This window comes from Coturnix japonica, chromosome 7 (assembly GCF_054131305.1).
Source record: "Coturnix japonica strain WE chromosome 7, WE-NBRP24, whole genome shotgun sequence".
Taxonomy (NCBI): domain Eukaryota; kingdom Metazoa; phylum Chordata; class Aves; order Galliformes; family Phasianidae; genus Coturnix; species Coturnix japonica.
This window is the reverse complement of record NC_140669.1, coordinates 1,712,501-1,740,047: the sequence shown is the minus strand read 5'-3', so window position 1 is coordinate 1,740,047 and position 27,547 is coordinate 1,712,501. Positions and strand designations below refer to the sequence as shown.

The window sequence follows — 27,547 nt, the reverse complement described above, 5'->3', positions numbered from 1 at the left end:
CAAGACAGTGTTGTCTGGTTTTCTTCTTATTAAATGATTGAGTTATTACTTCTGTGTATTTTGAATATTTCTCCATATTGAAAAGATGATAAATTGTAGCAGCTATTAAGGACCCGATCCTGAATTCTTAATGTACTCATTTCCATTAAAGTTCCTCCGACATAGATTTATACAGAATCTGATAAATTTCTGCTTGGCAAATTCCTAGAGAAACCACAGAAACCTGAATTAAATTAGCCTCTTAAAATTATCAACATGAGCCTGGTCTTGTCAAGCAAGTGGTAGATGAATGTACTCTGTTCATCACCAGACAGGCATTAATGACTAATCATTAAGCACCGAGATTTGAAAAGTGTTGTGGGATTTCGGGACACATGGGGGATTTGGGACCAAACTCTGTGTCTAGGTTCAAGTGCAACCTGTGCTGTTCCATAGTGTCCTTATTTTAGGATCCTTAAAGTACTGTAGTATTTTGTTCCCTATTAGCCCTGTACCTTTATTCAATGTGTCAGTCCTGTTCTTCGTGGCCATGACCATCTTCTGTCAGCTTCCCAACTGAGCAAACACTGTCTCATTTAGACTCGATATGCAGAGTTTTTACTCCACATCCTGCCGTTTGCATTCTAAGTGATTAAAATGATGAACTTTCTCATCTTGCTCTGCTCATCAGAGGAAAATCCCTGATATTTTAGAATGTTTTGGTCAGATAAAGCACAGCAAAGCAGAACACAGAAGACAAACATGGACAAATTCAGTGCTTCAGTAGGCACTCAGTAGCTAGTAAATAGCAACTCACAGACAGGGGACCTAGTAGAGAATAGATAATAGATTTCTTTATATAAGAAAAATTCAACTTTTCTAGAATATATTCTAATTGGTGACGTTGTTGTTTGTACTCTTTCTTGATGTGAGAGAAGAGTGTTCTGATCCTTGTTGACCACAAGTCAACAGATTTGTTTCATAAATCTTGTTTGGAAAGCCTAAATAAACTCAGAGCTTTTTCCTCTAAAAACGTGATGTTGGATGCCATGAGCTCCCCCAGAACAGTTGCCTCTCAAATGGAAACGTACATCCACAGCTTTCAAAGACCGTATATGTTTAGAGAATGGTCTGTCGTGGAAAATTCAACAATAAATAATGCAAGCATTCATGTAGTTGATGTATTCTGAAAATCACTGTGCATGATCTGCTTTGGAATTAATGCTTGTTTCAAGTATTTCTTTTCAAAAGAAAAAAAGAAGATAAGAGAGTGCTCCTTTGACATAAACCATTTTTTCTTTTGTTCTTTTCTCCCATTTTACCATTCTAGCTACTGAATGGAAAAAAACAAATTATTTACGGAGCTCTATATATGAACGTTTCCTCCATTTCATAGGTTCTTTAACTTTGCTTTAGAAGAAACAAAGCACAAAGGTAGACTTACCAGATTGTCAGTTTAATGAAGTACTTAATTTTACATAGGTTTCTTAGAAGGAGCTAAATTTCCAGAAGAAGGAAAAAGTCCCCTCTAGACCAATAATTGTCTATGGCAGGAAAACTCTTGGCAGATAAAGTAGGGATTTGTCTTTAGTTGGAATGAATTTCCTCTGTCAATTGGCATTCAAAAAAAAATTCAGCTGGGAGAGTTAAGTGACTAAATAGTTCTCAAATGACTGAAACAAATGGATGCTTTAATGAAAATCTTTTGAATGTCACTCAAAATTTAATCCCTGGTGCAATGGCTTAGATTTTATGATACTGTACACGTGTTGCTTTCCTTTCTTTTCTTTTTTTTTTCTTTTTATTTAATGTAAGCTGAAGGTTTTGTTGTTTAAAAATATATCCTGTATCTGTTTTACTTATGTTGATCAGACCCAAATGTTGACAACTTTTCTTGACGTGTTTTAGGATGGATCTTCATCATCTTAGGTCAAAACCAAGGGTAACTTTTTAATGATGATTTTAACTAGTTAGCAGAGTCTCTGGGTTGTGAAAGTTCTTTGAGTCTTCACACATGCTACTAGTCACCAGAATGAATTGGCTTAAATGTAGTTTTCAACTATTCTAGGCTTTTATAGGGTTTTAGTTTTGGGGGAAAAAAAAGTGTACTCTATGGTTTACTTTGGGCTGACAGTGTTTATCCTGTATGTTTGTAGAAATAAACAGGAAAACCCTTAAACATTAACAATTGTATTTGATTCTTGATGCTTCTTGGCAACTAATCACAACAACTCCTTGGTGAGGTCCTACGTATGACATGTAAATATTTGACATGAAGGTAAAATATAGTTATTTGATCCCCTTATATATTTAATGATCCCAAACAATTTTTTGGGTAACAGGCAAATAGCAAAATGTGAGGAAAAAAAAAATAAATTAAGTGATCAAGCTGTTCCTTTCTTATGTTAGCAATTATTTTTCTTATAGTAGCTGCTGTACATGTTGTTAATTACCATGAAGATTAAAACCACTTCATTTTAGTGCTATAATTACATATACTTTTGCCAATGGACAGTTGATCTTTCCTGTGAATCTGTGCAAGCTGGAGGTTTCTCTGAGTATTTCTATGATTTCTTTGCTACTTCTCTTGTCAGAGGCTCTGTTATCAGCTCAGATCTCACTTTTGCAGGCATCCATCTCACTTCTTGCTTTGACACCAGGCATTGTGTGGCTCCAGTTCAGATTCATTCCCAGTCTCTTCTCCCTCTCTCCATGTACAAGCAGCGTTGCATATTCAGAATAAAAAAAGTTGTTTTTCTCTGCAGTCCCTTCTCTGTCTAAACAAAAGCTTTGCCCCTGCTCATTGACAGCATCTTAGCAGTTCTTGTGTTTATTTTCGGTCATATGACCCAAGTGTTTTTCTATGAGCTAGTGTTGTTGATTAGGCCACTGACAGTCCAGGAATCCCATGTTGCTTCTGTTACTAGGAGTTGATTCACATGAAGGCCATGTTTGGTTGCTCTCATTTCTCCTTCCTTTTGTCCCCTTTTAAGTAAAGGATCCTGTAGGTGACAAAGAATCATGGAATCACAGAATGGCCCAGGTTGGAAGGGACCTCAAGGATCATGAAGCTCCAACCCCCCACCTCAGACAGGGCTACCAACCTCCACATTGAATACCAGCCCAGGCTGCCCAGGGCCCCATCCAATCTGGACTTGACACCTCCAGGGATGGACGGGGCATCCACAGCCTCTCTGGGCAGCTGTTCCACTCATAGTAAAGAACTTACCCCTGACATCCAATCTAAGTCTTCCCTCCTTCAACTTAAAACCATTTCTCCTTGTCCTGCCATTATCTACCTTTTCAAAGGGCTTGCTACCCTAAAGAAGAAAAGAGCAAAGAGAAAGTCTTGGAAACTCTATTGATGTTGAAAAAACATGATGAGGGCTGAAGGAATTCTGCTTTCCATTCATCTCCATTAAACTGTACCTTTTCCTTGCTCCTGTCCAGGTGAAATTCTGCCATTAGAACCATCTTCCCTAACCATTGCCAAAATGTGTCTCCTCCTTCATTGTTTTGCTCTTGTTTTAACATATACAGGATTTTCATATAGTCATTGCCACAACCTAAATCAGTCTCCCCTAAAGCTTGTTAATTACTTTATTTTGTTCGTTAAGTATATTTACAGATTCAACATGTTCAAGATGTTTCTGTTGATCTACCTACTTATATAGAAAATTGCTTATGTTCCAGCTTCCTCAAGGCTGCATTATCCCTCTTTTCCAAAGGTCCTACATGGGGACATATTCTGAGACTGTGAAAGTATCTCTCAGTCTTCTGTTCATCCAGGGGTAAGAACTCTTCCCCTTGATATCAGAACTCACCAGGATTTGCTCATGCTTGAAAATGTATAGATGTCCATGAAGAATTTCTTGGAAACTCTTCCTCTGATACTTAGTGGAAGCTATAAAAATGAGTGATAATATGAGATCAAAACAAAACTTTCAACAGAGTGGAGTTTCTTCAGAAAAATGAAGCAATTGCAGGGGGAAAGGCTGATATGTTTGAAGCCACATCTAATGCAATAAAAAAAAATCTGTCTTTGAAAGCCTTAGTTTAGAGCTGTATGAAGCTCAACAAAGAATTGCTAATACGGAGAGTATGAATGGTTGCATAATTACATTGGCGATCTAGAAAACAAGCTTAGAAAAGAGGTTTTTTAACTTGCTGAGGACAGCTGAAGGATGAGAGATTGGAGAGCAGTGATTTTTCCCCACCCGTATTTTGTATGTGTTTTTCATTAGTGTGTTTTGAAGACGTGGAACACGTAAATCAAGTGTGACTGTCATTTGCTTTGAAATGCTGCATATTAGTTTAGTGAGGGGTTTCAGCAAAGCCTTGCCCAGAAAGTCTTTCCAATAGAAACTTTGATTTGTATTATTTTTTTGTGGCTTTATTTTTCCTTCCTAAAGGTTACTGCCACTGTTCGTTTAACGGTGTTTATGTGATCTTATAATAAGTGTTATCACTTTGTGTAATTATTATGTGTGATTAATCCAGTTCTCACTTGAAAGCTGTGGGATATTTTTTTTTGTTTTAACCAGAGGGTATGTCTTTAAGCCTGATGTGTTTTTCACTTATAATGGTAGCTGACAGGAGCCATCGTGAAGAGGGAGAAGGGTAGAAACTGGAATAAATTGTTCAGTGGAAGAAGATTTTCAGGAACAGTTTGGGACTAGCATCTTTTATAGCAAGTTCTGAGAAAAAGGGTGGGCTTGGTAGGTAGATCTCATTGTGTTTTATGCTGCTTAGATTTCTATAGCTGTCAAGCTGTACCTTAGTGTGGAAGAATGTACACAGCCTAAAGTTTTCAGATATTTTCCTTTTGGAGAAATTCTGTCCAATTTAAATATAGCCCTTAAAATAAATAGATCAATGAATTCCCTTAGCCTTTGCAGACATGTTGTATCAGCCAGTGTGAACAAAATCCTGAATGATGGACTGCTGTTTTACAGTTGAAGGGGATTTGGATTTGGCACTGGAGTCTGCAAATGGTGTGGTAGCAGAATAGCTTTGGTTTAAGGCCAAGTGGATTTGAGTATGGATGTAGTATCCAAGGAGAAATTCAACCATTTCCACAGTGTTCCACTTTCAAAACTTGTGGCTATAGTACTGCACTTCTGAAGCTCTAGATACTACCTGTTATTTAAAACTCATGTCTGCTTTACTTTGAATAGATTATTTTTTGTTATTAGTATCTGTCCCCTAAACAATTTGACTCTTTCTTTTGTAACAATGAACACGAGCATCCCAATTGCAGACCAGATTGCTTCTAGAGAAGTCACTGGAGAGAAAACCATGGTAAGAACCGTGTGTTCTTTTCTTTAACTAACTGTTTTAACTAATTATCTGCAAGTAACTTCTATTCATTAATACAGAGTCATTGCTATTTCATTTAGATGCATTTTCACTCTTTTTTTGCTGCACTTTAAATGGACTTCAGATGCCAAGCGGTTTGAAATAACATGAAAAACTTTGAAATCTATTTAAGAATTCCTTGAGCTCCTCAGAGTTCCTGTACTCCAGGAGCCTGAACTATTGCAAAATGTATGAAGGGAGATATCCCCCCAATTAATGGGCAATCAGTATTTCATATAAAACTGTTTCATATGTAACTGCAGGTAAAAATAGATAACTCCCACAACCAGATTAAACCAATTAACTTATAGCATTTGGTTTTCAAAAGGGCTCTGGAAATTAAAATATAAGGCCAGCAATAGGAGGAAGTGAGAAAGAAATATATTGGTATTTCCTTTGAGAAGCATTTATTCCAAAGCTGGTTATAAAAATAATCTTAAATATCAATTAACAACAAAAAAAAAGCTATTAGTTGTTAACTTAGTTTCAGTTCACCATCTAGTCACTGTCTTCTGAATTGATGTTCAGCAAAGCAAATGTTAATGTACACTTAATTCTTCCCTCAGGCCAAGACTGAAGAAGGTCAGTAGGGTATCTGGTAACCTTAAGGTCCAACCTCAGTGGGACATTCAGTTTAAGGACCTTTCTCCAAAAGGCTTCTTTCAGTTTCACTGTGATGAAAACGTATGGAAAAAAATGGGGGTAAACAGTTTTGGGCACTTCTGTTGACTTGCGAAACTGTGCTGTATCATAAGACACATCAGTCCCATTGATAGCAGGCGTGGATGCCATGACTCCCTTTAAGTCATCCCTTCACTTTCAGATCAGATTCAGATTTCTTTTGCACAGGGTTTGTAGAGTATAAAGAAATTCCAGAGGAAGGAAAAGTACTAGGAATAAGCAGATCTTGGTTATAGGAATATTATTATTTTTTCATGTTGTTACTCTCTATTAGTTTTTATCATAGAATCACAGGATGGCCTGGGTTGCAAAGGCCCACAGTGCTCATCCAGCTCCAACCCCAGCAACCAGCAGCCCAGGCTGCCCAGAGCCACATCCAGCCTGGCCTTGAATGCCTGCAGGGATGGGGCATCCACAGCCTCCTTGGGCAACCTGTGAACAGTGCGTCACCACTTCCCCTTTTCTTACAGACCTTAGTTTGCTATTCCCACATAATAACAAAAAGATCAGCAAAAATCTGAAAGGAGCTTTATTTTTGAAACTAGTAGTCGCAGCACTTTAATCTAATTATAGTAAAAGTTAAGTCTACAATAGGCAGAATAGTACATGAACATTTGTAATCTGTTAGTGAGGGCTGACCCACCAGAGGTGAGGAATTGAGATGCTTAGTTTAATCTTCACTGACCTTGCAAAACTGTTGGAGAGTTCTTCTAACCAGACATGTGTGATCCATTTTGAGGCTTTAAATGCCACAGTGGAGAGATTGCTCCATTTGCAAGTCCATGTGTCAGAGGAGTTAGTAAATCTTAATTTTTCAATATAAGTTGTCAAATCTTATCTCATTCAGCTTTCATTCTGGACAGGGGATATAAGTTTTAAATCACAATCTGTCTTATTAGTGGCTGGCCGTAAAAGCTAAATGTCTATAAGCACCGAGTTTCGTTATGCTAGTATCCAAACACAAACACAGGTTGCAGTCGTGTGGATGTTGCTTGTTCCCTTGCCTATCAAGCAGAAACCAAATCCAGCAAAAACATTTCATGCACGCCACAAGCAACTTCCTAATTCCAAATGATGTATCAGTAACACAATCATGGCTGCCTTTCTTTAGAATTATGGTTATCTGTTTTGTACTCAAAATATGCACATAGAGCAATTTCATCCGTGAGAACTTGGGAAAATTATATTAATCATCATAACTGAGTACAGCTTCTTTCTCAGCATGAGTCATAAATATCTTTGAGCATTAAACCTCTTTACAATAACATTAATTTAATCTATAAGAGGGCATTGCGTGCAATAAATTCCATTTACAAATCTGAGTGGGCAATAAAGAGAAAGATGTAGCTCACTTTTTTCTGTATTGAAGATCAGGAAACGATGCGCCAAAAGAAGTTTCCCTCGACCCAAGAGGGGTAAGACTAGAAAGGACAAAAGTGCTGCCTGATTTATTTGTCTCAGTGCTGTTGCTTTGTTTGCTGCCAGTCAGAAGCCGATGCAGCTTAAAATATCTTTATTGATTGTTCAATTTGTTGTTCAAATATGCAAATTATATTCAGGTTGGAGTGATGTTGAAAACTGGGGTCTGCCTGTTAGATTGCCAGCACAGTGTTGACAACACAAATGTTAAAATACAATAATCCTTGTAGTATAAAATGGCCATTGACTGTCTGATTTCCATTTTGTGGTTTATGGCCTCCACTGAATATCTGATAATGTAATTATGCTTCAGAAAAGAATGAATCCTCTCTGGTAAACTGAGCTCTGTATGCAATGCCAATGTGAATTAAATAAAGTGACATCAGAGCTCAGCCAGGGCTTATTTTAGGAGCACATTTTTAAACATTTACTATGGTTTGTTCTACAGTAGTGCCAGGAAGCAGATTTATGGCTCTTAGCATATTCATGTTGAAGAAATGTGTGACTTCATTCTTTATTTTAGCCCGGGAGAGCAAACATAACAGCCTCCATAACAGTCAGTGCTGCTCTGTGACTCAGGTGTGATGGAAGTTTTCAGATGAGCCCATCACCAGGTGCCCCTTTACATAGCACAGAAGGAAAGAGGCAGCCACGCAGTCAGGAAATTGAGACATAAATACAACTACCCCAAATTATCTGCATGCCACAAAAATGAGACTGCGTTTATTTCTTGGCAATAGATATCTTATCAGCTTTTATGCTGGGATCTCTGTTTATAAATGTGTGGGAATATGCAATGTGATCCTATGGTTAAGAATTTCCTCCTTTGAAATTTCAGTTGTCAAGTTATGTTACGCCGTTTATAATGTGGTGAATTATGTTCAGTCCTATCCCGCTCACTGCTAGCACAATGCAACTTAACATCAGGCAACATAACAGAATATGACAGCTAAAATTTCAAAGTACCCTCATTGTATTTGTGGATTGAATACTCAGCTGTGTGATTTAAAGACGGACTGGCATCTTGAGTCCAGAAACAAGTAATGTTACTTGAATTCATTTTTTTTCCCCTAATACATTTGCATTGCTGTTTTGACCTTCTTTCCAACAGGAAAAAAATAACCCAAAGCAACTGACACATATTGACACAGAGGTATTGTATAGTTAGTGTGATGTTGCAGACATGTTTAAAGGAACTTCTGAAATCATGAATTTGATGAGAGAGACTGAATCGGAATGTCACTTTACCATGTAAACAGCAGAGAGAGAGCCAAGCCTCACATGTGGATTTCCATTGTCCCAAATTGTTAGTATTAAAAGTCTGGGGCCTGGTTCCACTCGTGATAAAGAGAAATGTCAAATCAGATCATGGCTTATCTTTCATTCCCAGTCTTGCAAAGATCATCACTGTAAAGCATTCTGTTTAGAGCATCTTGACAGATCCTTTAGGACCTGTCAGTGAGGCAGGAATTGGAGGTGAACCCCTTCACCTCAACTCCGCTTTTGTGATGGTCAGAAGTGTTGACCAACAGAAAAACAAAGAATCTCTGGACTTCTCCACATGCCTGTACCCGTATGAATAATTCCATGTTACACCTCAGCTTCCTCCTTGCTTTTTCCCTGCCTGCTTTTTGCTGAGTCCATTTTCAGAAAGTCTGACCCCAGGGCAGCCCTTATTTCAGTGTTCAACTGGGGCAGCCCAGGAGGTGCCAAGAAGAGAGTGTCCTTCTGACTTGGAGAAGAGCAGATTTGTGCACCCAGGGTCAAATATGAACATCAACAGCTTATGGGCAACTCTACTACTGCTTGTATTTTTTCCCATACCAAGCCATTCTGTGATTGATTCTAAGGTTCTGTGCTGTATGCCTGTCCCTTGGCTGGCTCCTGCCCTCCTAAGTTGAGACTTCCAATTGACTCCTTGGCAAGTGGGGTATGGTTTTATAGGGGGCAGAGGAAGTTGGTACCTGCGCAAATGCACAGGTGTCTTGTCATAAAATAAATAAGTTCTTAGGAAGATACTATTAGTGTTATTAATGTTATTTTCATCATCATCTTGCTGTGGGACTGCCACTCCTATGTTACTGTCTGGCTGTAGGCTTCATGTGTAGGAGAGAGGTGAATGCACATAGACTGCAGACAGCATAGGGAGCCAGTGAGACAGTATTAGTCAGCATGCTGGTGGTTTAGCTGCTGTTACAGAAGCATTACAAATATTAGTTATTATTATTTATTACTTATGCAACACCCACACAGTATGTGAGGCATTTAACAAACCACATAAAAGGCAGGGCCGCACCGCAGAGCGATTACAGGATGGATTTCAGACATGATAGATTGCTATTAGCTTCTTGTTTGTGTTTCTCATACTGACAAATTTCCTCAAGGTCCCAACCAAACAGACCTCAGCCACAGTTGGCACTTTTCAAACACACCATTAAAGAAAATAGTCTCTGGATAAATTCATAAATACACATAGTGATGTCAGGATCTGCTCACAGAGCATCCTGCAAGAAGAGTTAATGTTGTGGTGAAATGTGGTGATGAAACTGTATGAGTTTATTAACATCCATAATTTCCTTCTTTACTCCTGTATTTTCCATTGGCTCTTTGGAAAAAAAAATCCCCAAGGTAATGATGCTACCTGTCCTGTTCCTTCTCAGTCTACTCTAAGGTCTGGGTAAAATGACTTGCCAAGGAGAGTAATCCACTTAATATTTCATACCTTCTTATGAAGGCTGTGCTTTTCTCTGGCACGAGTTGTGTGTTACGTGTACTCCTGTGCCCTATTTTCTTTGGTTCTCTTGCACTCAGTACAATAGTTTCACCTCTGACCGTGTCATGTCATGTGTTCCCAAATCTATCCAAAGCCTCAGAGCAGTTTTCACCCTGCTTGCCTTTCTCCCTGGCCTCGGTACCTTTAATTGCCATGCAGAGATTGATGCTGAATGTTGGAGCCCTAGTGTAATTTCCTCCATGTTCAAGACTTTGTGGGAGCCCCAGGACGAGAGAGGGGGTAGGTTTGCTCAGCCTTGGAGCAGTTGCAGCTCTGCTGTGATTTTGCATTGCTTTCTCCCTTCTGTTATACAAAGTATCGGTCTTGCCATTCCAAACACTCCTTGAATATCTTTTCAAAGTTAGCTTTTTCCTGTCTTAACTATTAAAAACATCCACAGCTCAAGAATCGGCTTTTGTCACGGAAAATATACGTGGAGAAAGCTACGTTTATTTATTTATTTATTTTTGCTGGCACCCCTCGCTTGGATAGCAATCGAAACACTGTCTAAATCTTTTCCAGCTGTCCTCAGATACTCAGGATCCAAGCTCAGGGGCTCCTAACATCTCTCTGCTCCCCTGGCCAGCATTTCCCTGCCCTGTGTGGGTGAGCAGTCCCTGAGACCCATGGCCTTGGGATGACAGGCTGATGGAAGCCAGGCTCCCTCCCAGACACAGTTTCTCAAGTACCGGTTTGGTGTCCTTTTTAGCAAATTAGCATAGTAAAAGCATGAGAGGGAAAGGGTCCTGCACTGGTAACTAAAGGAGCATGTTTATATAAAGGTTCTATGGGGAATCTGCAGGTTTGATTTTGTTCCAGTTATCTTTAAGGACATATTCCAGATTTTTAGTTGCTTTTTTAATTTTTCTTCTTATTTTACATATTTAGGAATCCTATTGGAAAGAGATATTCAATATATACATACATTTATACTTAAAGAATGAAGGAGCATGAAAAGGTCTTTGTTACAAGAATCTCAAGTTTCCCACAGTGATTTTTTCCTTTCTACTTCTTTCCCTCACAGTCAGTTGTCTTTCTGTCTATACTAACAAGATATAAGGAGGTGTTCAAGGCTAGGTTGAATGGGGCCATGGGCTGCCTGGTCTAGTATTAAATGTGGAGGCTGGCAGCCCTGCATGCAGCATGGGATTGGAGCTTGATCATCCTTTAGGTCCCTTCCAACACGGGCCATTCTGTGATTCTATGAAGGGTTCACAGACCTTGATAATATCTGAGGTTCCTCATGATGTTATGCTAGAAAGTCCAGAGAATGTTTAGAAAGATGTTAGCGGTTGCAAGCAAGCAGTCAGTGTAAGTTTTCCTTTGGAGCACTCTGGGCACTGGATTTGGGCTTTGGAGCTGCTCTGCTTTGTGAGCTGTGCTGTATGCTGTGCCAACAGAGCCAGCACAGCTGTCTTGCCCTCCATGTCCTCACCTATGCAAACACCCAACCCAGCTCTTGTGCAGACAGAAGCATCAGCCAAAATTCATATTTTAACTGTTTTTCATATAAATTCAGTTTCCCAATCATCCCCAATTTAAATAATTCCTTATTATGCATATGGAAGAGCATCTATTAAAAGCATTTTTTAACGCTCTGGGTAGAGTTCTTTTATCTGTATGTTACTGTACAGTGAAAAGGAATTCATTCACTTGGAGACATATATGGATAATTTTTATGGGTATACAGCACATTTTCGGGGATGTGAACATGTTGCAATTATTTTTAAAATAATGCAATACAAAAGTGGGGTTGGTTTGTATATTTATGGCAGGGTTGGATTTTCCACAGACAACTGCCAAACATGGAGTAGTTACAATCTGTGTTTCTTTTTGCGCAGTCTACCTCTTCTATCCCATCTCTGGCTTAGAGCGTAATAGAACTACAAATAAATGTGCTGTAGTTAACTTGTTTTAAATTGGAGATTTGGTGACATGCATTAATTGTCAGAAAATAGTTCACTGTATTTAATGAGTAAAGAGGAACGCACCGCACACAAAATGTCAGCAGAATTCACAGAAATAAGCTGTCTTTTACTCTCAGTATTAATTGCAGTTGATATTTAACCATACATTTTACTGAAGAAAAAAAAAATAGTGCGAGGTAGACCCAGCTCAATTACAGACTGGAACATCTGATGCGTTGAGGAAATTCAGATCTGCACTGAGTATCTGGGAGTATTATTTAATCTGTGGTTTTCTTTTGCTTTGTAGGACTGGTGAGCAGCTTTGACCCAAGGCTTTCCCATGTCACATCACAATTTTCTGAGTTTGCCTGGAGTAACAAGGTAAGTTTCACCAGTACTTGTATTCAGAAGGGTATTGGATATCGTAATTACTGCTGTAATTGCTAAATGTGGACCAAAATTCTTTGTCTGAATTTTAGGAATAGGCCAAGTAATGGCATCATTGCTCATTAACAAGCCTGTGTGTACTTAAGTCTTCCCAATTTATTTTCTCCTTTGAAGGTAAAAGAAAAAAAACCAAAAACCTTTACTGACATATTAATGTTCTAACTGTGAATAGAATATCCCATTTTGTTTGAAGGATGGTTCCCTTGATCCGTTAAATAAATACTACGTGCAGGGAAAGAAAGGAGTTGGGTATGCAAGAAACGCAATCGCTGAGTGCAGATTTATGGTGGAGGGGAGTAAAGGGAAGTGATATGACTGTGAAAAGATAAATGAAATTACACTTACGGGCACTAAATCCTCCAGTATTGGAAAACATTGGCTATTTGTGTTTAGAACATACAGTGTTCAGTATAAATGGACTTTAGTCAATAAATCTGCAGCTTCCAAGGTTGACACCAAAATGCACCATTTCTGCCAAGCTAGAAACTGAGTAGTTCGTTATGTTTTAGTGTGATTTGAAAATGGTGAGCTTTTGTCATGTTGCTCGGCGTCATGTCTTGTGCCTATCATTGCTGCTGTGGATGGGCTGGATTTCTCACTGGTTTGATCCCTGTGTCTTTGAGGTGGTTTTTGCTCATTCCTTATAGCCACTATGGAGTCTGAGCCCAGTGCGCTTGGAGGAACTTGTTTGTCAGAGTTTGAAATGCATTTCGGGTGAGCAGCTCGATACAGTCCTAATTTAACAGCCTCTGAGGCTTATGTGCTGATGATTTCTGCTAGTAAAGTGTTATAATTGGATTATTGAAGTATTAGGTAAATTCAGTCGGATTTACTGTTTGAAGTGGAAATACAAAAAATGCTGGTGTGATATTACTACTTTGTCATACCTATTAACAACACATTCCAGTGTTGCAGCAACAATAGATTTGCTTTCAACTATTTAGGCTTTCCAGTGTGTAAAATTACATTATTGGGATGGGTATCTTGGTGGACATCAGTGACCTCTGCAGACCCTTGCTGGCTCAGTTTTGGAAGATGGCAGCTTTTCTTGCCTATAAGTGACAGTAGAATTTCCCTGAAGATCATACGACACCATTTGATGTATTTCTTCTTAAAGCAGAAACATGTTGTAGCTAATCCTGGAGCAGGTGGCAACAGAATGATAGAATTCAGTACATTTTACAAATGTCTGAAGAGACTAGATGTCATTAAGATGACAATTCCTAATTGTGCAGGTAAAAGAATAAAAACAGAAGCTTTCCTTTTGCAGTCATAAATTGATTTGACGTGTGTAATGAGTGCAAACAAGCCTTCCTTTCTGTCTGTGTTTCTGTGGTGTAATCCTTAGTCAAAGATGAGCAACCTGTGGCATTGCAAGATAATATTTGGCCAGGTTCATCCAGCAAGTGGCAGCTGTGTCTATTCTGAATCATTAAGAATCCATATCTGGTATTTTGAAGGCAGCGTTTTCAAATGACCGAGTTTCTCTGGGACTTGAGGATTGTTAGGTGGTTTTGACAAAAGTACCTTGGAGCCAAACTTAGATTAATAATGTTAAGCCTTGATCTCTTTTCAAATCTGTTTTTATCTATCTGTGCCATTCAGATTTAAATGAAGAGCGGTGTTATTACTATCAATTTCAGCATCCTTAATTCTGTGCCAAAGTTTGTTTATCTGCTTCTCTTTATGCTAATGTGAAGTACTCTCCTTCATAAATCTGTGTACTTCAAACAGCTAGGAAGCCAGTCTTGGTGTTGCCCAAGCAGACCAAGTGAGTGCTGTGTATCAGAGAAGGATTAAAACAGCAGTTATAAATATCCTCAGAAACCTAAGGGCGCTTTAGACCCAGATGCAAACTGCTCAGGTCTTTCTGTGTAAAACACAGCATGGGGCAAAACATCCCATGTGTTCAGAATTCTGATAGTGATTTATTATAAGAAAGGCTGTGACCTGTGTTTCCCAGGTGACTGAGAATGCACGTAACCTGCTTGTAAAACAAACCCCTTCACCTAATAAAAGTGCTTTATTTACCGCAGGAAAGCTTAGAAGTGAGACTTTAGGAGCCAGTCTCAGGAGTCAGATTCTGTCACGGATATACAGGGGTCAAGGTTCGAGCTCAGCTATGCAGTTTCTTAAGAGCTGCCCTGACTTTTGGGACCATGCAGATAAGGGTTGGGTGATGACAGTCTTCCTGAGTCCTGAATTACTAAATACTCAACACCATTGCCTTTTGAAAGTTAGGGGAGATCATGAAGGGCGTGTTCCTCTGTATTCCCATTTGCAGTCACCTCTCCAGTTATAATTAGGTTGTGTCTATTAAAACTTTGTATCTGCTAAACAAATTAGTAGTGATTTTATTGAGGAAGTAATGATATCACAGAATGATGCACTCTCAGGTCTACAACAGTCCTGCTTGCCGTAAGTTTCTGGAAGTGAAGGAGTTTGTTTTAGCGGTATGGAAACCAACATCTTGCCTTGAGACATCTGTGGGGGCAGCTGGGTGGGGTTTTCCTTTGGAACATAATTTGGAATTTGCATGCACAACTTCCATATAACCCCATGTTCAGACTGTGTCCCTTTTAAAAGATAGAGCCTGTAATGATTTGGGACTTGAAGTCATGGTAACAAAGATGGAACGTGCAGAGGTGCCATCTGCACCTCTGCAGTTGTTAAAACTACTATGAGATGAGTTGGTGATTCTTGGTTTGTGGCTCAGGCAGGCACAACCTTTCTGATGTCATTGATGGCTTGGTTAAAGCTGAGATATCCTCAGCCCTTTACGTGCTATGGATGAGAACTAAGTGCCAGGAAGGGACAAAACCATGAGCACAGAGCAGCAGACAGCCTTTGGCTGCATCTTGTAGGTGCTTTGGACCTTTTGCAAGACTTGTGCTGACTTGGCATTTTCTGTCTGATGAGTATTGACTTCCTTTCTTTTATATTGTTTTTAATCTATCCTCATTTTAAAACTGCTATTTGAAAAAAAAGAAAAATAAAACCACAAAGAATCATGTTAGTTTTTTGTTCTTAATAATTTTGCGTTACATTAATTGTTTATAAGGGTACACATACATACTTGCACACGTATGGAGTCTGGTCCACATTATAGACTAATGGTCTACATAAGCTCGTTATGAAGTCTGTTTTTATTTTGTTGTTCTCATTTTTTTTTTTCTTCAAATTAAAGATGTACTAAAAAAAGCCCCATTCCTTTTTATACAAACCATTAAAAAAGTCCCAAACAAACAGTCCTTGGAGAAAACTTTCAGTGCCTTGTTTTAGCCTCAGGCTGGTTTTCGCAGCTAAGTTACAACTACAGCACTGGCGTTGAATGGGAATGTTGGCAGAATTCTGACTCCAGGAAGGTTCGTGGGCATCACAATAATACCATAAATAGGGTTTTGGCACACAAGATTAAATTTGAACTAAAAATATTCTAGAAAGAGCCTTCCGTGTATTTTATGTTTGACTTAAATTGTTGAGTTATTAAAAACCTGAAGCACTCTCAGACGTAATAAAGTGGAGAAACAAAACAAAACAGAATTTTCTGAGAAAATTTCTGCACACCTGTCTGCTTCATTTAAATAAATCCAACACTCGATTTAAGAGCCTGAAAATGAGGAATTAAGAAGCATGCAGATATCACTCAAATTGGCTATTAAAAGATTAGAGGCTTTTAAAAAATTGATAGGACGTCGGGAGGAGACAAAATACATCTAAGAATGGAAATTGGAGGCTCTGTATTAGAGATGTCAGAACCTCAAAGACTGTCAAAATCTAGTAGAAAATTGTTATTTAAAAATGGGCCAGGGACACATGGAGGAAGAACAGAACTCTTGGCATAAAGCATGGAGGATGTCCCGAATAACATTTTAAAGAACCAAATGAAAGGTACACAGAGACAAATATTGCCTGATTAGAGAAATGAAGTTTAACAAGGGAGGAAAGTCCTCATGTCTGATAGCTGTACTATGATCCTTTATCATTATTAATGCCAGAATAGACAAAGTAAGGCAGTAGGCATCCTATACTTGTACATGCAGACATCCTTTGACAGGATTTCCTAGAGAAGGTTCATTCTAAGTTATGGAGTCACAGAATAAGTGGAAAGTTTGGTTTAATGGATTAAAAATTGGCTAAAAATCACCCCCCAAAAAGTGTCATGCATCAGCAATACTAGAAATGATCCTAGATATTCTGATGTTTATATAAAGAATTATAGGGTACTATGTATTGCTGAAGTGAAGTTTTCAATTCTTGTTGATTACATTAAATTGCAGGGAAATATAGCTCATGAGAAACGATGCCATAAAAACACTATAGAAATCAGATCCTTGTATTATCAGTGCTAAAATTTCCATGACAAGGAGCCCTCTATGCAAGTTGCAATCGGCTCAGCATATCATGACCCAAAGATCGCACCAAAGGAGACTTAACATCCCCTGGCAGGAATTTTGTACTGCATCTTCTCAGGTTGCCAGACAGTTGTACTGCTCAAAACTCCAGAAGATTTTAAGTGAGAATAGAACTTTGCAGTTCAACAGAAATTGAATGCATGGTGAGTTTACTGCAATTGACTGTTTAGGAGAAAACTGTGAAGTCTGGCTGAAAGAAGAGGAGACAAGTGTGGGAACTTACTGTAATGTACTCATAATCTCATTAGTCTGGGATTGAGCTTGGCAAATTACTCATATATATTTCCAATTGAGGATGCCTTAATTAATAGAAATTTGGAAAAGGGCAAGCTGAATAAGAACTGAAAGGAACTTCTTGGCAGTAAAAGAAAATAAAAGAAATATTAAGAGATATTGCTAATAATTTGAGTTTATTAAAAGCTAATTTCACCTGATTTAGTTGGCTGAGCTGAAATGTTCTGGTTACTTTTGAATTATTGAACAATTTTACTCTACTTTCTGAAATTTATTTTCCAATTCCACTTAAAAGATAAAAGCACAGAAATTCAGCTCTGAATGTGTCAATGCCAAACACATCATTTCTGAAACATGTCTGATTCCAAACAAATATGGGGAGAATCTCCTTGTGCTCCTTTTTATGAGATGAGATCTGAATTTCTGATGAGATTTATTCACAGATTTCTTTTTGCATGTGATGGAAATGTACTGGTAATTAGGCAAAATCTTCATCCACATCTACTTTAGGGGAAAAAATAAAACCCATTTGGCTGATATTCCTTTAGCAGTAGAAAGGAACCTGTTTGCAAGCAAGTTTGAATTCTGAGTTGTTTTATGGAGTATGTTTTGAGATGAATTTTACCCATTCAATCACCCTCAGTGGTGCTTCACCCACTAGGTGAAGCACTGCAGCTCCACCCTTGTGCAGGGAGGATGCATCCAACTGTTCTTCAGTCCTACCCTAATCCAAAATCATGTCTCAGTTGTTTATCTTCTGAAAGGATCTGAACTGCATCAGAGTTTCATGTGTTCTCCTGTTTCATTTGTACTGGTGTGTGAGGGAGTTCGTGGCAAAATAGCAGCTTATCTGAAAGGAATTATAAAGGAAAAGATCTATTTCACCAGCGTACCAGGGCAGCATTAGTTGTAGCAGTTGATAACCTAGAGATGTGAAAACTGAAAAAGTGGTTTCTCTCTCTTTTTCCTTCCTTCCTTCCTTCCTTCCTTCCTTCCTTCCTTCCTTCCTTCCTTCCTTCCTTCCTTCCTTCCTTCCTTCCTTCCTTCCTTCCTTCCTTCCTTCCTTCCTTCCTTCCTTCCTTCCTTCCTTCCTTCCTTCCTTCCTTCCTTCCTTCCTTCCTTCCTTCCTTCCTTCCTTCCTTCCTTCCTTCCTTCCTTCCTTCCTTCCTTCCTTCCTTCCTTCCTTCCTTCCTTCCTTCCTTCCTTCCTTCCTTCCTTCCTTCCTTCCTTCCTTCCTTCCTTCCTTCCTTCCTTCCTTCCTTCCTTCCTTCCTTCCTTCCTTCCTTCCTTCCTTCCTTCCTTCCTTCCTTCCTTCCTTCCTTCCTTCCTTCCTTCCTTCCTTCCTTCCTTCCTTCCTTCCTTCCTTCCTTCCTTCCTTCCTTCCTTCCTTCCTTCCTTCCTTCCTTCCTTCCTTCCTTCCTTCCTTCCTTCCTTCCTTCCTTCCTTCCTTCCTTCCTTCCTTCCTTCCTTCCTTCCTTCCTTCCTTCCTTCCTTCCTTCCTTCCTTCCTTCCTTCCTTCCTTCCTTCCTTCCTTCCTTCCTTCCTTCCTTCCTTCCTTCCTTCCTTCCTTCCTTCCTTCCTTCCTTCCTTCCTTCCCTCCCTCCCTCCTTCCCTCCCTCCTTCCTTCCCTCCTTCCTTCCCGTTTAAACTTTGAATGTGGTATAACTTACTGAAACCAGCCTGACAGTCTACCAGCTTGACTTCAACAATGACACAGCACCAAAGCTGAGATGTACAGGATCTTATTTTAGAAGTCATTTCTTGATTGAAAAGGTAGTAGTTGACAAAAGCAGATAAATGCAGCAGAAAGACGAGGTCTGATGAGCTGATAAGGAGTGAATGATAATCGTAGAATCATAGAATGGTTTGGGTTCGATAGCACCTTAAAGATCATATAGTCCCAGCTCCCCTGCCATGGGCAGGGTTGCCAACCACCAGACCAGGCTACCAAGGAGCCCCTCCAGCCTGGCCTGCCCACATGAATGGGGCACCCACAGCCTCTCTGGGCAGCCTGTGCCAGCACCTCACCACCCTCTGTGTGAAGAATTTTTTCCTAACATCTAACCTAAACCTCCCTGCTTTCAATTTATATCCATTCCCCCTTGTCCTGCTGTTATCTACCTGGGTAAGAAGTCAATGAAAAGCCAGGCATCCCTGTTGCAGATTTTGCAGGATGGAGCAAAATGTGTGTTGAAGTCTATGTAGATGGGAAAAGCCAGGAATTTGGACAAGCAAGTGGCAAGAGTTTGAGCCTGAGGCTGTGTCCCCCTGGGTGGTGGTCATGGGAACCTACGAGAAAGCACATTTAAGGCAGACATGTAGCTTCTATGAAGGCTTTAAGCCAGCACAGAACCAGCTTGGACTGGTGAGTCTGCGGCTAAGATTTAACCATATGTAAACTTTCACCAAATATTTACAGGGCGACTTGGAAGTGTACTAGGAGATTGTCTGGGATCGAGGGGACTTCTGCAAAGAGGCAGAGCCAGGCTGTCTCCAGCTGCAGAGCACTGCAACAGCAGTCTGACCTGCCGGCTGCAGCTGCACTTTGCTGTTTCCCAAGGGTGCCTCCATGCTTCTTGCAGCAGCTCCACGCCATTTATAATGCATTGCCTATAATGCACATGTAGAACCCAGGCCAGACTTTTAGCACTTCATGAATATTTGCCTCGGAAACTGTTTCAGACTGATGTATGGTTTGCAACTGGTGGCCAAACTCAGTGTTTGCAAACATCACGGAATGGGCAAAAGAATGGCCATTTGATTTCACAGCTTGCAAGTGTCTGAGCTTTGTTTTCACTCATTTCCTTAACTGCGTGTTTTTATGAAAAAAACATTTAAGAAAATTTCCTTAAATAATAGTGAGAAATAAATATAGCTGCAATGCTACTGTAAGCGTAGTTTACCCTCTTTTTGGTATTAAAACTCATCAAGAGCTTGCTTGTATTCTTCATAAGCTCTCTTCAGTATTTCAACCTCATCTCACCACAGTTTGAGTACACAAATAATAACATTCAAAAGAATATTCACTCCCAGAGCAATTTTGACACTATTCAAAATGGAATCCTTCTATGCAGTATACCTCATTTAACAGCCATTAATGCGTTTTCCATCTCAAATCTGGTCTACCTAGTAATGTGGGGTTTTTTTTGTCCATTGTCTGAACTGGTTTCATGCTACCAACAGACCTGTACTAATCATGTGGTGTGCAATGCAGTAAGCTAAGTGTTTCCCAGATTTTTGTTTCACTTTAGGAGCCACACAATATAAAACAGAAAGAAATTACCAATGTTCTCTTCCTTTATCTAGAGAAAGAACAAAACTAAATGCAAACCACACCACAAACCCTTGTCCAATCTGGCATTTGAGAATGAGAGTTCATTTCTTATATCTCAACTAAGCCAGTCCTTAAATTATACCACAGTAGGTTGATTGCAGGCAAGAGTACCCAAAATCTGTACATGATGTTTGGAGATGCATCAAGCTCAGCCACATTGCCAGGGTGATGTTAACCATTTTCCCACGCTGGGTACCTGATCTTACTGGACACCCTCAGCTCCTGTGAGGCCAAGCCAAGCTGTCCATTCCACCCCACAGAGAATGAAGCTCCCATACACCCCAGCACTCACAGCTCAAATAGGACCACGGACAGCAACGTGTAAACAGACGGAGAGTCCACATCTTGCAAACGAGTTCTTCGTTATGAAAGGCTCTCACAGCTTGGCTGAGTGGGCCTTGCAGCAGAGCAGTGATGTTCTTGCCACTTTATAAATAGAGGCATTGCTGTGCCACGTGCGTGCAGCTTCCTTGCGGAGCAGCGCGAGTGGGGCGCAGAACAGATGACAGAACTCCCAAATCCTGTTCCTCCGTCACAAATTCCCCATCTAAACTCCTAATTACGCAGCACTTCACATTCTGAGATACATAAATATATTTTTTCAGATGTACACTGTGCTAATGGTATGCATGTGGGAACGGGAAGTTTCTTTGGCATGGCTGCTCGATATCAGAAGCGAAAATCTTTTCTCCAAACTCCCTTTCAGAGAAGTGAGAGCCCCCAAACTATCAAGAAAAGCTGACGTACTTTGCAGCATCCATGTGCTTGTTGCAGCAAAGCCAGTTCTTGGTGTTTTTCTGGGCTCTGTGTTTCTGCTCGGTACATATACATTAATCACAGTGTGAGGCAATGGGAGCCCATATGTAGAGAGAAGTCTTGATGCTGAAACCTATAAATGTATCGGAATTTTTTGCTCAGAACCTGGGCTAGAATGGGCCTGTGAATTTAGTAGTGGTCACAGCATGGATGTGTCTCGAGGGTACCTGTTCTGATTTAATTTTATTCAGAAGAAAGCCAGTTTGTATACTTTGAGCTTTGGTGCTACTAATGTCAATCATGAAGAAATCAGTGGGGACAACTAAGGAAGTCAGAAGCAACTTCCTGATCTTAACTAACCCATTCTTGTAGTTATACCGATTTCATCCTAGAGAGGCATATCATAGAATCATGGAATGGCTTAGGTTGGTAGGGGCCTCAAGGGTCATGAAGCTCCAGACGCCCTGCCTCATGCAGGGCTGCCAGCCTCCACATCTAATACTAGACCAGGCTGCCCAGGGCCCCGTCCAACCTGGCCTTGAACACCTCCAGTGATGAGGCATCCACAACCTCTCTTAAACTGAAACAGCTAACGAAGAACAATCTATGTAAATTTTTCCATCATTGGCTAATAAATCCTCCTAGATGACTTTTATATAAGCGTTAGTTATACGACAGTGCCACTTTCTGCGTCATTTTATTGTAGCATTAATGGTTAAGCTGTGATTAGAAAGCTGAATGCTTTTCATAACGTTGGAAATACTTCTTTTTTTCATCATTACATCCCCAAACTTTGTACAGGTACTCTGCTGGGTGCCATCTGCATGAAGAGCTGGTATCTCTTCCCTTCCAAGATTGATAGGTCCTACCATATGGCAAATAGGATGCTCAACTTTGCAACACTGAGGGCTTTCTGGCAACTCTCCAGGAGCTTGAGGGCCACCCCTAATTTGCATTTACATTTGCATGCCATTTTTATTTTAAATAAATGCACACAGTTAGGATGGTTCATTGAACTTGGGTTGCTGCTTCTTTGATAGATGTACAGGCATTATTTGTTGTTTGTGTTCCTCAGCAATAAAAAAACCTGTAGTTGAATTCGCCCTGCAATTATTATTATTTATTGTCAGTGTTGCTGGGCTCACGGGAGGAAAGCTCTGTCACCAGCTTGAAGAGCTTCTCTAATTAGTCAAAGAAAGTTCAGTGAATGCTTTATACCAGGTGACTGGAGAGTGTTTCAGCTGCAAAATTACATGGTTGTTGTTGATTTTTTTTCCTTAAGAATTGGTATTTTTTCAGTGAACTATTTTTCATAAATAGTTGCAGAAATATTAAGGAGTAACAGAGTAAAGCAGTAACAGGGAAAAAAAAAGGAGTTAGCCACAGTGCCCATCCTATCTATGGACTGTGTATCTCTGAACAAACTATCAGTCAAAAAGGGTTGCTTCTAAGACCTTCTGCTTTGCCCAGCTGCTGTGACTTAGTTACCATTGTCACCATGTTTTCCCATTCAACCTATCTGTTCTGCCACTGGACTCCACTAAAGGCTTACAAATATCTTGTGGCATCTCTAATCCTATACCTAACCCTAATCCCCTTTCAACATGAGCTGGATACTGCCTTTTCTGATTTTTTGTTGCTCATTATCACAGCTTCGCCCAGTGTAACTCAAGTGTCCCTGCCTAGAGCACAGTCCTTCTCTAGAGCCAAGGTTTCCATTTGGTAGGGGAGTACTTCAGGATAATATGATATTAAATATTTTTTAAAACTAAAAATCACATAAATAGTGAGAGCGGACATGTCTAAGTACAAGAAAATCAATGAAAGGAACTTCTGAGAAAGAGGCCTGGTTCTTCAACTTACCACTGCATGGAGTGGACTTGAAATTTACTAGGAAAATGTATATGTATGTATGTAAGATTTTGCAGGTGGCAGTCTGATACTCTTGTTCGTGGTTCCTCGAGGAAAAATATGATGATTTATACACTTGGAAGTGAGATAAAAATGTAGTCATGTTATGTGTCGTTAAAGGAAAGCTTATCACTTAGGAAAAGTTGATGTGAGTTGTGGTTCTAGGACACAAAATAACCGAAACAGATGATAAAGATGATCCTTCAGTTGTTTTCAGGTTATGGATGAAAATTATGTGGCAGGGTTTGGGAGTAATTTGGAGCATTTGGGGGATCTGATCAGAGGCCAGGCTCAGATTTATAGACACAATCAAATCCTTTGAGGGCAATTGAATTTTAAATGTGTTATCAAGAGAATTGGTGTTCTCAGAAATGGCTGGGGGAGAAACTGAAGACAGAAGTAGAAAGAGATTTCAGTGTTTTGGACACCCTTGTAATTCTTCAGTATAAACAGCAATATGATTGATGCAGCAATAATTCCAGTGCTAGAAGAATTTGATACCCAGAGGGAATCAATTAACTGGATTTTGGATATTGGAGCATTATGACCTTTGCCTAGATCATAATGCTGACATGTATGAACAAGTAGAAGAATATGATTCCTTTCTGATTGTAATTGACTGGAGTTAATGATAACAAGGTGAATATCCAAATTTGCAGATAATGCTTTGATCCTAGAAGATGGCCATGAAGCAGTGGGTGAGTCATATCCATACCTCAGCTTACCAGGTGGCAGGTGAGAAAAAGCTTATTTAGAAACAGCTCCTGGCTTTTTTACACTCTTTAGTGGGTAAATTACATCCATCTACTATCTTCATTATTGATTTATGGGTGAATGAATGATGCTGTGGTTTGCTCCAAAGTGACACTGAGTCATAACTTATTGGGAAAGTTTATCTTATTATCCAGTTGTGCTCTTACCCAACATCCTTACAAATAGGTATAAAAGGGAGCTATCATCGCTGTTTCATGAAGTAATGGCCTTTGTCATTGCTGACCTGTGAACTGGGAAGACAGCAGAGTCTTAGTGGGCTATTCTGGGCTGGGAGTTCCACACAGAAGTGTAGGATGTGTTAGGTACATTGTAGTGATGGGCTAATAGATGACTGAGCCAATTCAGAGTTGACTGTGCAGGGCAATAGCCAGTTAACGGGGTGGAGTTTTACTATAACCTGGTGGGCCAGGGGAAATGAAGGAGGGGTCATAGCCTGAGGTGAGGGGAAGAAAGATGTTGTGAGCAGTCAGATACGTAGTGTGGCAGTTATTTTTTTAACCATTAGCTCTTTACTGAACTTAAATAGAGGACTGGTAAAATCAGGGTGATAAAAGCTGGGCTGCCGAGATGTGCAGTGTCTTTTATGCAACTTCCTATGTAAAAATAGTCTGATTTCTTTGTGGTCATGGCAGACAAATGATATTCCTGTATGATTGTCCCTCTGCTGAATTAAGACTGTGTTTTCAGGTAGCCTTTTCCTTTTCTAAGGCTAAGTGTAAGTTAGATAAAGGAAAACAGCTGTGGCATTCATGTAACCATGGCCATCATTTTCAGCTGATGACTGTACTCCCTGACTGTCTTCTCATTTGCTGGTGAATATTCCTACTTCGTATATATATATATATATGTGTGTGTGTGTGTGTATGTATGTATGTATGTATATGTGTGTGTCTATATATATATATATCTCCACTGGAGAAGTTTTGTAGCTGGTGGATGAAGAGTGAGAGTTTTCATGGAATCTTTTTGGGATGGCTGGAGATGGAGGATTTGCTTAATGTGTGTTATTTACACGCAGAAGTAAAGTATAAAACACATTGAATTATGTGAGTAAATTCTCTAAAACAAGAAGTAATGAAAAGATTAAAGAGAACAGTTCAAGTAAATGATGCCAAGTCCTGTGAGATTTACTTTACTTTCAGAGCTGTTTATTCTTCTGAAAGCTCTTCTCTAAGTTTCCTATTTTTTTTTTCCCCTTCCATTTTATCCTCCCTTTTCCCTGTTTGCCAGTGCCCATATAATCACTGTATTATCTTTTTTATACAGCCCCTTTCCCTTGGACTCACTGAGGTCCTCTGCCCAATGATCTCCCCTTTTAAACTCGTCTCATTTTAAAGGCAATCAGAAAGGTCCGTATGGAAGAAAAGGACACTTAAAAGACGTGAGAACTTTAACAGATTTTACCTCAATGTTGCTTTATGGCACTTCCTAACAAAAAGCATTTGATGCTATGAAGGTGTTTGGAAGTCACTGACCATATTGATACAATTCAGTTTTATTTTTGGTTTTTTTTTTGGTAAGAGTTAACATTGTGATTCTTTCGATTGTGTTCAAGTTGCTTCTTTCCTCGTGTGTGCTTTGATAAGAGTGAAAGAAAAGGAGTGGAAGCAGAGGAACATTCTCCTTTACTTTTCATGAGAAAACAGTTGCACAGAATGCCAATAACATTGTTTGTTCCTCTAATTCAGTTGGAACAATCATGCCACCTGCAGTCCTGTCTCTGCATGCTGTATGGTGCCAAATGCAGCCTTCTTTATCCCAGCAAGGGCAGCTTCCCAAGGAGCTGTAGAATCATGGTGACACGTGTTCCTTCCCCTGTGCGCTCCAGATCTAGGGAGATGTAATCCAATAGAAATTAGAAAAGCAATCCAAGCTGGAGGGAACTTTACTTGATACCTTATACTTTCTTTATGTTTTTCTAAGGCTTTTCCATCGTTTGAGAATGAGAGCTGTGCGCTTCCAAAATGTTTTGTTCTTAGATGACAGCAGCGCTCCAGGAAGTTCAGGCAGTGCAGTATCTGGGCCTGGAAAATGGGCATGAAAAAATTAAAGTCTCCAAAGTGTATGACTTCATTTGGTTTCATTTTAACGTTGTTTCTCATTTAAGTTGAATTCCTGGCAGAGTGAAAGTACAAAACAATTACAAAAGAACCAATAAAACAAAAAGCCCTTTTGAGCAATGACAGCATTCAATAATTGTGTCAGTGCTGCTTTAAAAGTTTCTACAGCATCTCCAGTCCCAAAGTGTCTCATCTGCTTTCTAATTTTCCACAAGATGCTTTTAATATTTTGAGATTGATATTGAACCACAGGGGTCTAAAAGGTTTCAAAAGATCTTGCATATGCATTTGGAACCAAACGATCAATTAGATTAATAAAGGGGAATTGTAATTTATATATGAAGCCTGCAAGGTCTTGCAGAGAGGTATGGAAAAAGAAACCAGGCAGCGTTCCCAGCTCGGGGAGAGCTGTTAAGGTGAGAAAAGAAATGCACTCACCAGGAAAAGAGGGGCAGACAGCACCAATTTTGTGACGTTCCTCCGATGCTTCCTGTTACAAACATGGGCAAAATGGGAAGAAGTGATGAATTTAATATAGCACCTCTCAAGGTAATTAGTGTCTGAAACCAATTGCACCTTGGGAATGCTTCTAATGCAAAAACAAAGGAAAAGCTTGTAAATTGGAAATTGTGTGTTAATTTCGATGAGCTGTTGAAACATTGCCTTCAGGCTCTTCCTTGCAGTTATAATGGTGTCTTTTTTGCCGTTTCCTTCCCAAAGGGTTGTTGCTTTGTCAGTTTTATGTTTTCCTTGCCGATAGTCATCAACCTTTGCTTAATCACCTTCTTCCTGCAGCATGGTGCTGCTGGCAGAGCCCTGTTCCTGCCATAGGGCTCCCCATGGGTGCACTGCGATGGCACTTGAGCCACCAGTGGGAGCTTTCAGCTGAACCAGCCAGGGGAAATAGGAGTGCAAACTTTTCCCTGCAGAAAATGCATTTATATCAGATTGTAGCTTTTATCTTGAAATCAATTGACTTTAGCAATCATGCAAAGAAAATCAGTAGATCAATGAAACAGAATGGCTTAGGTTGGAAGGGACCTTAAAGAAGATCTAGTTCCACCCTCCCTGTGGACAGAATTGAGATAAAATTCAGCATTTTTATTTTTGAGTGATCATCCATCCAAGTTCTATTTTAGTTCAGTTTTCAAAGCATCTTTCACCCCACCGCGGCGTGATGAAGTGTTTTGTTCAACCCAGTGTAACCCAACCCAGGTTTTTTGAGACCAATCTGTTGAAAATCTTCGATGGTCGGCTTTACTCCAGTTTAACCTCTTGAAATGCTTTATGAAATGAGTTTCCTGTCCTCTGCGATGTATTGGGCTTGAAACTGGTGTTTTTAGCAGCTCCTTGTGTTTAGCTATGTGTTTTTGAGTGCCTGGTGACAGATTGAAGCTCTTCTGCATTTGCTCGATGTTGGTTAGGAGGAAGCCAGATCTGCTATGGAAATCTTATGATCACATGAACATGATATTGCACTGAAATGACTAATGTTTACG

General features: G+C 39.7%; 1 long non-coding RNA gene across 1 annotated transcript in view; it reads left to right on the top strand.

Moving 5' to 3' along the window:
* Positions 1-5,212: 5,212 nt before the first annotated feature.
* Positions 5,213-27,547, top strand: part of LOC146760043 (uncharacterized) — a 48,038-nt gene continuing 25,703 nt past the window's right edge. Inside the window, exons 1-2 of the long non-coding RNA XR_014948168.1 lie at positions 5,213-5,280; positions 12,425-12,498. This is a non-coding gene — a long non-coding RNA (uncharacterized LOC146760043). The remainder of the gene's footprint in view (positions 5,281-12,424; positions 12,499-27,547) is intronic.